Here is a 9864-nt window from a genome sequence, read left to right on the forward strand (position 1 = left end):
GGTTTCCCACCTCATCTGCACTTGTGTCCTGGCTCCTGCTCTCCCTGTGGATCTGCTGTCTCCTTAGCTGGGTGATGCTACAGTTCCTTAGCCAAGAGGAACTCGTGGGTCTTTTTCTTTTTCTCTGTTTCCTCCCCTCCCTCTCTAGACCTGCAGAGTTCAGGGTGTGGATTAAACACCAGGAGAACTTGTCCCAGAACTGAAAGAGAGGAAAACCAAAGCAAGCTTGATTTTGGACTGCAGCTGAGATACTCAAAAGGAGACAAGTACCTGTTTCCATCTCTGACACCAGGTGACCCTGATGGGAACTGGAGTGACTGTGAGTATTGACACCAGTCCTGCTGACACCTCAGGACAAACACCACTCCCAAAACCTGGAGAGAAGGGCCCTGCAGATGAGTGTGAACCATAGCTGTGGCCACACCAGGAGCTGGGAGACCCCCAACACTTCTCTCTTTCCACACAAGGCCCTTTCCAGCTGCCTGTGTGTGTGACTGGGCTGTGGCCCTGCCTGCCCTGCTCGCCCCAGCCATGCCCCCGTGCTCCCAAGGTATTTTTGTGCTGGAGTTTGCCTGGGGCAGTGCAATGCCATGAATAACTTCCCTGCTAAAAGCAAGAGGGGATGCAGAAATGGAAGAGGCAGGTGGGTTTTGGCAAGAGCAGCACAGAGGGAAAGATAAAGAATTTGGGTTGAGTCAAGGGTGGGGGAGGGAACAGAAACTGGATGAAAAACAAAGGGAGGTAAAGGACACTGGAGGAAAGCCACATCAGCCCAGGCTGCAGGCAAGGAGAAGGTGGAATTGAGGCAACACCAGAGCATTGTGTCTCTACAACAGGATCAGGCAGGATTAGATCCATGGCAGAGCCTTCCAAGGGCCAGCAGGTGACTCAGAATAATTGATTTAATGTGCAAGAGCTGAATACAAGACCTTATGGAGACATTTCAGCAGCATAGGCTTGTCTTGCCCAATTCTCCATCCTGCCCATCCATGGAGTTGTGTCTCCAGACCTACCAGGGTGAGATGGAGACCAGGAAAACTGTGCAGAGGAAACACCTGGAGCAGTGGATGCAGCTGAGGGACGTGGGGAGGGATGAGGGACCCACAGCAGAGCTGTTCAGCAGAGTTCTGCACAGCCATCTACAATTTCTCTGCATAAGCACAGGTCTGTCGAGGTGCAAAGCAGTGGAAAGGTGAGAACTCTCATTCCCTGGCACATGGCACTGCACCTGGTGCTGCAGCAAATGTCTTCTGGCTCAGCACATGCTGGGCCCAGGATCCCACAGCCAAAATCCATTCCCAGCTGCTTGTAGGGCTGTAGGGAAGCAGCTGGTAATGGACAGAGCAAAGATGACAAAATGTAAGGGCTGTGTTGTACATTCAGCTAAAGAATCCCTGTAGGTAGAATACCTGTGAGGGTTCTGCCAGGGCTCTAAAACAGGGCCAGCAGCTGAGCACTTCTAATGTGTCATTTGGGACCTTTCCCATGGAGACTTGGGAATTATTTCTGCATCCAAAATGTTTCACCAACAGATATTGACAACATCATCAAGATCTGGTAGATCTGGTAGACCTGAGGCATCAGAGTCTACAGACTATCTGTGTCTCTAAACCAGGACACTAACCAAGACAAAAAGGAGGAGAATCTCCAAAATCCTCTAGAAAACATTTGTAACCTTGGGTTGAAAAAGAGCAAAGAAATGTAATTTCAGTGGGAAAATATCTTAGTAGGAAACAAAGATTATCAGTAAGTACTGAAAACTTGGGATGTGCCTCTCTCCTCTGATGGGCAAAAGTGATACAAAGACTTCAGCAATTTATATTTTGATGGCTGATTTTTGTCTCGTGTGGCTGCCAAGATGTCTTACCTATAGCCATTCATATTTCAAACTGCTGTGTCACAGGGGATGCTGATAGGAATGGATCTTTTGGCTGGGAGCTGGCAGAGGTGATCGCTCCAAACTCATCCCAGATTTCCATCCAAGGCTTGGGACAAGGCTGGAAATCAGAGCCAGGCCAGGCCCAGCAAAGTTGGCAGAAGGTTTTGTGCATTTCAAAAATGAGGCCTGGCAGAAACTTTTACCCAAAACCTTTCAGACAAGTGCAGAAGAAAGGCATTAACAAACAGCACAGGTTGCAGAGGCCACTGTCCCAGGCACGGCTGTGGGATTTAAAACTTGTATAATCTGGGAAAAAGCAGAGTGGAGTTCATTTGTCCTAAACCTTTAATACAGATGCCCTGGGAGGTGCCTCCTTCTTTCCTGGGCTCACTCAGATTTGCAGCTTGAGACAGCCAAGGTTAGGCTGGAAGCCACTGCAATGTCAGTTTTAGAAAAGCAGAGCCTGGAGCACCCACAGACAGGTCAGGGATGTGTCCTGGCACAAAGCAGGGCACAGGAGGAGGTTCTGCAGGAGCAGTACAGGGAGCACAGGGATCTCAGCCAGCCATCACCCCCACGGGTCAGAGCAAATTCTGGCTCTGAACAGCCTCAGCTGGTGCTTCAGCAGCCAGGTTGAGAACGGGGACAGTGGTGGGGACACGTGATGGACACAGCTCACACTTTGCTGCTGTCTCTGTGGGGGGAGTTGGATTGACACAATAATTTAGATGCAATTGTGGAGGAGAGGGAAAAATTGCTTGACTGGGAATTGCCAGAGCCCCCCAGTGATGACATGAAACAATGCTATTTATTAAATGTTTCCACTGAGCTGCTTGCTCCCAAAGCAATGGTACTTTGGTCATCCATGATGCTGCTCAGAGAAGGAACCTGGCTGGGAAGACACTGATGTGTCAATAAATGATATTTCCATCATTTCCTACATTTAAGGTGTGACTTGCAAACTAACTTGTGTTTTCTCACAGAATCACAGAAATATTTTGGTTGGAAGGGACATTAAAATCCTTTTTGTGTCCAGGGTCCTGCTGCTCTCCTGTGACTTCACAGAGCTCCCTGGAGTCCCCACTGCCCAGGGAAGAGGTGGCAGGAATGGCTGGGAGCTGCTGCAGCGTGTCTGCCCCAACCCAGCCCATCTCCTGAAGCACAGGAGCCAACCCCAAAGGTCCTGATTTCCTGCACCCAGCAAGGGCAGGGATTTTCAGCGTGGCCGCACAAATGAGCAGGGATCCCACTGGCCTGCTCTGCCAGGAGCTCTTTCCCATGACATTTTAATCCCACTGTGACAGTAACAAGCAGCACGAGGAGGTTTCACTGCACTCACCCAGCGCTCACACAACCCCTCCACTCAACACCATGAAGAAAACAAATTCCTCACATCACCATTCTCCCAGGAACAGACAATCTCAGGAAAACTATCCCCCTGCTAAGGCTGGGCTGGCCCCTTGTGTGCCCAGGCTCTCTGTCTGTTGTGACACTGCTGAGGAAGGGTGGAAAACCTCCCCATCCATGTTCTGCCACCCAGCTCCCCACCTTTCCCTCTAGGACCTTTCCCTCTCACAGCAAGACCTGACATTCCTGTTCAGTCCTTGGACCTCAGCCCTGCTGCCTGTTGGTGCCCTGGAAGAGCTGAGAGGTGAAAGAAGCCTTGGAAGGTTGTGCTGAAGGTCTGGGATAGTTGGGCCCCAGCAGGGAAGCAAAACCTGTCTCCCCTCAGCACCTGTTCCTGATCCCTCTAAAGCCCAGCTCGTGTTGGCCTCGTGCTGTGCCCTGAGTGCCCAGGAGAGCTTGGAGCCACTGCTGCTTCCCAGGGCAGCACAGCCAGGCTGGGTGGCCATTCCTAACGCACCCTGGCACTGTCTGTCCCAAAAAATCACTCGAGCCAGCAGCCTTCATCCACCCAGGAGGTTCTGTAGGTACCACAGCGGGGCAGGAGAAGCATTAAGTGGGGATGACTGAGGATACAAAACTAGCCTGATGCTCACCCATGAAGCAGCTGAAGAGGCCGGTACCTGGGACCTGTGTGGCTTCCCTGAACCTCCAGGGATGGTGGTGACCCCATTTCAGTAGTGCTGGTTTGGGGGAGAAGGGACATTCCTGGGGTCCCCAGGCTGACCCAAGCCTGAGCTGTGCCGGTGCCTGTGACAGACACAAAGTGTGGGGTTTGCTCCCCTTGGTCTCATCCAGTCCCCAAGAAAATGCCACTGACCCAGTTTAGCCTGTCCAGAGAGCTCTACTGCTGCTTTAGCTTTCCAGGGAAGCAGATTTTTCATGGACTGCACTATTGTGTGGGACAAGCTGGGCAGACCTTAGAAAACAACGGGGAAAGGTAGAGTAGAGCCTGAAGAGTCGGGGTGGGAAGAGGGTTGGGAGAGGAACTGTGAGTGTTTTGAAATATTGATCATCCCCAGTGCACTGGGATGCTTTATCCAGGAGAACCCAACCCTTCTGGGGGGTATTCCTGACACTTTCACTCAGTACAGGCCCAAGAGTTGGACAGCCACGTGCTGACATTTAGGGCTGACAACACCCTTCTGACAGTGCAGAAGTGAAAATCTGTGCAGAGGATTCAGCTGGTGGTGGGGAAAGAGGGGCCAAGTAACAGGATCCCAACCACAGTGTGAAGTGGTTCTGGTGTGGCCAAGACTGGAAGCTCTGGGCCTGGGCACAAGTTGGCTCTGGAAATGCCCTTAACCACACCGAGCTTGGCCTGGGCACCGGACACAGCCATGGCCAAGGCCCTTCCTCAGCCTTGTGGTGGTGCTGAGCACCACAATGTGAGGAGATGTCACCATGCCATGGTGGTCTGGTGCCAAACCAAGGTCTGGAGGAGTTATTTGGGACCACCTGGAGCCAGCAGCTCCTGTGTGCCCAAGATGAAGGGCAAGGAGCCCCTGGTCACTGCAGCACGAGGCCAGTCCATCATCCCCCCCTGCAAACACTGAGCTGGGGCTCCACAGCTCCCCTGAGACAGCGTCCCCAGGGAAAACCTGCAGAGCACAGGGCACCTTGCAGTCACGTCTTTGAGGCTCAGCAACATCTGCCCCACTTCCATCAGCTCAGTTCCCAAGCTGCACAAGCTGCCACACCCACAGGTGGCACAGAGGCAAAGGACAGAGCAAAGGAGCATCGCTCGTTTTGCTGCTCCAGGAAAGGTGCCACTGACATGTCCTGGATGAGGTTTGGCTCAGCAGTCACATCAAGCAAGAACATCTGAGCTCAGCCCACCTGGGCAGCCCTTATGGTTGGGCAGGCAGGAATGAGCATTCCCAGTTATCTCCTGCACAGGGTGTGCAAAAAGGAGAACTCTGGGAATAACATCATGTGAATGTGGAGGAATGGGGTTCTGCAAAGGTATTTCTGGGGTGTTCCCTGAGAGGCAGAAATGAACATTCTTAAAAAAAAACCTGGTATTTATTGACTGACAAGAACACAGCAAAGCAGACACTTGTGCAACACTGGACAACACAAATATGCACATTATAATAAAAAGGAATATATAAAAATTAACACAAGGTACGAGTAGGACAGGACTGTAATGCAACTTAAACCACCTAGCACCATTTTCTTTCCAGAGGAAATACAAGAAATATAAATAACACCCATACTTCTTGTCACACAAGTCGTACATCTTGAGGTAGACAAAAGTTTTGCTTCCCTTAAAGCACACACTCTTTTTTTTCCAAGTGACATCTTTATTATATTGCTGCAAATTGGCCTCCAGGTCTGACACAAGGTGTAGAGGGACTCTTGCAGGAGTAGGTTTTGGTTTACATGGCCCTTTTTGTTGATCTAACAAGCCCCACCAGCACTGCCCTGCCCTTCCATCAGAGCAATGGATCCCTGGAAAAGCCTCCAGGAATTCCTGGGGTATAACCATTAGATGGGGCAGCCTCCTGAGATGAGATTTCTTCCCAAGCAGGTTCAGCTCCTCACTTGGGGTTGGTGGGATCCATAGACATGAGAAATGTTTCAATAAAACTTTTTATAGAATCCCAAAGTGGTTTGACTGGGAAGGGACCATAAAACTCATCCCATCCCACCCTTGCCATGGGCAGGGACCCCTTCACTGTCCTAGGGTGCTCCAAGCCTCATCTAACCTGGCCTTGGACACTCCCAGGGGCAGCCACAGCTGCTCTGGGCACCCTGTGCCAGGGCCTCCTCATCCTCACAGGGAAGAATTCCTTCTCAATATCCCACCTAACCCTGTCCTCTGGCAGTGGGAAGCCATTCTCCCTCTCCTTGTCATTCCATGCTCTTGTAAAAAGGGACGGATGGATGGATGGATGGATGGATGGATGGATGGATGGATGGATGGATGGATGGATGGAGGGATGGATGGAGGGATGGATGGATTTCCCCTCTGCAAGAGACATGCTGCATCCATGACTACCAAGCCCAGCACTGCAACACACCAGGAGAGGTAATAAAAGCTGGACTAGGAAATCCAGAGTGACAGGGCCAGCAACAGGACCAGGGACAGACCTGTGTGAGCAGTGTAGCCCCTGTGTGGGCAGTGAGGACCCTGGTTAGGGGTATTGGAGCTATGGCTCTTCCCAGGTTAGCTGGATTTTAGGTGCACAGGAGAAGATTCAGTCCAAACCAAAACATTCCCAGCAAAGTCTGTGCAGCTCAGACTTTTACCATCAGTAGTCATTGAGGTACATTTGCACTTGGAAAAGGGTTTTTTTTAGGCAGGGTATGATGTTTCAGCTTTGCTGACAAGAAGATTTCTGACTGAAATGCAATCCCCTTGTATCTCCAGCCCATCATTCCAGTAATTGACACATATAACCAAATCCATGGGATTTGCAGTACATTGTAAGGTGTGTGGCACAATTAAAAAGCTCTCCCAGGTCCAAATGGACTTCCAGATCTTCACAGCCCAGATCTCCAGGAGGTGGCAGAAGAGCTTTGCTCAAGATGCTGCTTGGTCTTGGTTCAGAGGAAAATACAATTCAAGAATAGAGGAGGCCAAACAGACTCGGATTTTGCTCCCTGCTCCCACTGCTGCCAGTTGAATTAAAACACATTTCAGAATATCAACCCAACAAAAACACCCTGGACAACTGAATGAAATAAAAACCCCAAAGTCACCATGATATCTGTCCCATGCAAACTTTGTCCCTCCCTTATCCATGGCACCATCTCTAAAATGTGAAGGACACCTAAAGGATTAACATCAGCATTGCTTCAAACTAAATCTACGCTCAAGTCTTTTCCCAATCCTCAAATGGGGCATTTGAAATTATTTCTTTCCCATCAGTGTTCATCATTTGGTTTCCAGCCCTTGAGGCTGTGCTGCCTGGCAGGGCTTGGACAGGAGGATTTGCAGCAGTGTCAGGAGGGGCTGAAAGGGGCTCTGAGTTAACCAGAGCAAAGCTGGGGGACATCAGGTGTCCTTGTCCAGACCTGGCTTAACAGTGAACAACCCAAATTCACTCCAGCCCAATGCCAAATTTCCACATCCCACTGAGCCCAAATCCACCCTGTGGTACCAGAGCATGAACCCTCTTCCTCAGATCTTCTCCAGCAGCTCTGAGCCACACAGGATGAAGAATTTACAAAAGTCCCCTTTGGTACATGAAGAAATTTAATTTTCCCTGAAATTTGGCTTTGTCCAGTTCTTATTCAGCAATTCCCATGCAGCTTTGATAAGAGCAAGAGGACAGAGTGGTGTCTCCTCCACTTGCTTCCCAAGAAATGGGGTCCAGCTGTGCCCCCCACCTCTTTGCACTGAGCCACAGTCCCTGTTGAAATGGGAATGATCCATGTGGTGACATGGAATCCCAAAGGACCCTCCTGAGATGGGGTATTCCCCTCCTCTCTGGTGCTGCACAAGGCTGGAGGTCAGTGGGGCAGAGGGTTTGGGATCAATAGTTCAGCCAGAGTTCCCTGCTCACTCCACCAACGATGCCAATTTTAGCTTATTTGGAAACTTTTTCATTGAGTGCTCAAAACTGAGACTCGTGGGAAGATTTCAGCTCCAAAAGGATTAAAAGCAACATATAAATAATGGTCTGCTCTTAGGTATTTAGGAGGTAAAAAAAAAAAAACAAGGCTAATTAAGCCTATTTGCAGTATTATGTCTGTCATAAACTCTTTAATTCAGTTCAAGTCAACTTGAGCCAGAAAAGGGATAAAAAGGAATAAGCCCTTTAAAAGACCTGTAGCTGGTGAGAGGGAAGGTCTGAGTGGCCTCCAAACAGCCAGTTAATGGCTTGATCTGCTCTGAGACTGCTCTGTGCCAGCCCTGGAGGGAGCAGAAGTCAAAAATAGTTGTAAAAACCAAGAGGGCAACAAAGTCAAGGTAAAGAGAGCGTGAGCACAGGCTCCTCACTGAGGAGGAATTGCTCAGAGCAGCTGTAAATGAGTGGCTGAGCTGCCCAACTCCAGCAGATCCACACTGCAGAGCTGAGCACACAGGGCAGATCCCACAGCTCTGAGGAGAGCTCCATCCTATTGGAATTCAGCCCAATTCTGCCTGAAATTCTTCTTCAATCTAGCAACCCAAAGAAGCATCTTCACCCCTTACACTGCCAGTGAATTTTGATTTGAGCTTAAGGATTCCCATATTCTTTGCAGCACCAGCCCATCTCCACTCTGGCTGGTTTGTACCCATTGCCAAGACTGAGTAAATACAGATTTGTTACCTCAGGGACAATCCAGAGCCGCTGCAGGATGAACCAGGAAAACCCTGGAGCAGGAAAATGCACTGTCAGAGTGCTGAACACCCAGAGAGGTTGTGCTACACCTACATTCACCTGCTGGCCAGGTCAGGGAGGCCTCACTGCCATTCCCAAAACTGCTCACTAAATCACAGCCACAAGAGCTGAACAGGCTGTGTCTGGTGTGCTCAGCTAAAAATCAGAGGGAAAAACAAGGTTCAAAGTCAGGGCTCATGACTCTTTAACAGCCTGTGCTCTTTTCCCTGGGCCACCTTCCCTCACGCCTGCAGGGGCTGGACAAACCCAACTTCTCAGGGCAGGGATTGTCACTCATGACTTGCTCGTTTTCCAGATGCCCCAGCTCCTGTGGTTCCTAATTCCCTTTCAGAAGCTTTATCTGTCACTGGCACAGGACTGTGGGGTGTGGCACACCTCGGGCACCAGGCAGAGTGGGCTGCACATGAGACAGAAAGGTGATTGATTAACTGGGGGGGAGGAGGAAGAGAGATGCGTAACTGGCACCATCACCCTGGATCTCCACCACAAAAATCCCCCCTTTGAGGCCATGTGCTGCAGAGGGGTGACTCCACAGCCCTCAGCTGTGGCTCAAACACTGTCACAGAGGCAATTCCAGGTGACCTGGAACAGCAAGGTTAAAACGTGGTTAAAACGCACCTGGAGTCCAATATCCAAACTTACAGACCTGGGAGGTGATGGATGTGAGCTCCCTTTGTTTGTAAACTGGTATTTCTGAGGCACAACTCCTGTGCCAAAATGAGGTTATCCAGCACTGTGTCGGTGAGTTCACAGCAGGAAGGGTTCAGCCAGCTCCCCAGGGATGGCACTGGCAATCCCCCACTGCCAGGATCCTTTTGCCTCGGTGCAGGAGCACGGCTGTCCCTGCCACACCTGGAGCCAGTGTCCGGCTGTCGCCTCCCCAGTCCCTTCATTCTCTTCTCTGCAGGAGCCAGGGCACTGAGAGCCCTCAGTGTCCCAGTGTCACCACCTCAGTGCATTTCCAGGAGCGCACCTGAGCCGTGGAGAAGGAGGATATTCCCGCAGAGGTGAGTGAAAGTTTGAACTTGAGGGACATTTGTGGCTGCATCAGCGTTTCCACCGTCCCCACATCCCCCCCGCTCTGTCCCTCCTTCCTGACCCCACACCCGACAAAGCCTCTGCTTTCCCCCCTCGCCCAGGGGCTCTCCCCAGGCTGCAGCATCTCATGGCGGAGGCAGGAGGAGCCCAGCCCGCGTTCGCTGCTCCCTTTGCCCTCAGCAGAGCCGTGTCCCTGTTCCCTGCTGC

The sequence above is a fragment of the Poecile atricapillus genome, chromosome 27 (assembly GCF_030490865.1).
Source record: "Poecile atricapillus isolate bPoeAtr1 chromosome 27, bPoeAtr1.hap1, whole genome shotgun sequence".
NCBI classification, from domain to species: Eukaryota; Metazoa; Chordata; class Aves; order Passeriformes; family Paridae; genus Poecile; species Poecile atricapillus.